This window comes from Microtus oregoni, unplaced genomic scaffold (assembly GCF_018167655.1).
Source record: "Microtus oregoni isolate MIOR12 unplaced genomic scaffold, Mior012 000040F_ref0000088, whole genome shotgun sequence".
Taxonomy (NCBI): domain Eukaryota; kingdom Metazoa; phylum Chordata; class Mammalia; order Rodentia; family Cricetidae; genus Microtus; species Microtus oregoni.
In genome coordinates, this window is record NW_024543207.1 from 14,083,527 (window position 1) to 14,085,740 (window position 2,214).

The 2,214-nt window shown below is 35.5% G+C and overlaps 1 pseudogene; it reads right to left on the minus strand.

Moving 5' to 3' along the window:
- Positions 1-1,403: 1,403 nt before the first annotated feature.
- LOC121433728 lies at positions 1,404-1,829 on the minus strand (annotated as a pseudogene).
- Between the last annotated feature and the right edge of the window lie 385 nt (positions 1,830-2,214).

Genomic DNA, 2,214 nt, shown 5'->3' on the forward strand with positions numbered 1-2,214 from the left:
CTCTAAATTTGGTAATTTTACTACATACATACATTTCACATATCTAACAAGTCTTACCTAATTACTTTACTTTCTTGGCTACTAGTAGAATTTTTAAGAGATCAGATTTGATTTCTTCATTTCTAGGATATATAAAAGAAGTTTTATGCTTTACATTAATTATTATTCAAGAAGTTTGCTGAATTTGCTTTCTATTTTTAGTATTTATAAATTTGGGAAAAAATTTTAAAAGAAGATTAAAATTCTGCTGTGTATACAATGATAGAAAAATAAAAATATTAATGTATTTATTTGGATTTATAATCATATTTTGAATTCATACTTATTTCTCAATAGGATGTATATAATGCCAGATTTGGTTACTATCTAATTAACATCAGCATCCTGAATAAAGTAACTTTTCACTTGTTTTGAATCATTAATATAATGAATTTTCACAATATGATATAATATAGAGCTGTAAAACACATATATAATATTTACAATTAACTCTAATAGTGGATTAATGTTTGTAAAAGCTTATGCTTTTCTTAGAAGAAATTTCTACTAACTCTTTTGCTTTTAAAAGTATTTTTCAAAATGATTAATTTGTTTTTTTCATTTTTAGAATCTAATGAAAAGATAATCTTTCTCATTTCTTTCTCTTCCCTTCAGACCATCCCAGATACTTCCTACCAATCTCCTTCAAATCCAAGCTCTTTTTTATCAATTGTTCTTGAATGCACATATGTATTTGTGTGTGTGTGTGTGTGTGTGTGTGTGTGTGTGTGTATGGGCTTTTCCTCATTCATTATTTCATGTTCAAGTCAGCTTTGTTCAGCTTTGTTTCATTGTTAGCTTTGCTCACTCAGACATTTGGGCCGGCATGTTGGTGAGATTTTTTGAGTACAGCTTGTGATGTTACTAGAAGACACAAATAAACTCCATGATCATCTAGCTTTTACAATCTTTCTGCACCTTCTTCTGCAATGTTTCCTACTTCATCTTCCTTTAAATCCTTTCCAGGTAATTATTTCAGTGGGAAAAAAATGTGCAACAATTTACAGTGAAGAAAAGAGAAAACGATTCCATGGCTTAGTAATTTAAAAAGTTTGGTTAAGAAGAAAAATAAAAAAAAATATATTGCATGTGAGACGATTTATTTTAACATTCATATTATTTATTTGTCAACTTCCAGAAAGAGGGTCTCTACTGATTAAGTAGAAAAACAGAAAGTTTACTACTTTCAAAAGGCAACTATGACAAACCAGTATATAACTAGGAAAGGGGTTTTTAGGAGTCTAACATCCAGTTTGCAGTGCTGCTGTGACAAGAAACATGAACTGTGTCCTCCACATCCTGAGATCTGAGATTGGCATTACTCTGCGGAGCTGGGCCGAAGCCAAGAAGCCTTTCTTACCCCACTAGCTGGCCCAGTCCTGGAACTGGAAGCAGTCACTTTCTATCTTCCAGACTGTGTTCCCAGGTGAGGCCTGGGCAGTCAAGATGAAGTTCTGGTTCAAGTCTTCCGGAACCAGTTTGCTGCCCTCAAACTCACTGTTCCACAGATCACCAAAAGGACTGTGGTCTGGCTTGGTGTAGCTTCATCATGGACAGGCTGGCAGTCTACCATGTTGATCTGGAACTCACTGGAAGGCAACATCTCAAAAAAACTCATTCAAGGATTCTTGTCCTGTAACAGCATTTCCATTCCACACTAAGGTGGCCGTGCCCATGTACAGGCAGGACAGCAGCCACCACTTATCCATGGTGGTGTAGTAGACATTGACAAATTCCTCTGCAGTTCTGCAGGCCTGGTCCACATAGGTCTTCAAATCTACTGATGCCATCTCTGGTTCTGCTGACGGAGGCCTCTGTCAGAGTGGCTCCTCTGTTGGAGAGATGATTCTTCTTATATAAAAATATTTTCTAAAGTTTATATTTTTGAGTACTGATTTGTGTTTTCAGACCTTCTTACATGAACTCTGCATCAATATCACCCTCCTTAGCTTCTCTGACTTTTCCTAGATCCTCCTCTTTTTTCCATTTCATAAAATATTCTTTATTAGTCATTATTGTCTTCCACACATAACAGACAGACAGAGCACACACAGACACACACACCACCACCACCATTAACCCCTTTTATCATTGCTTACATGAATTATATGGATATGTGTACATGAATGACCTCTTGGGACTGGATAAGCTACGTGGGAGCTCATGTCTGGAAGA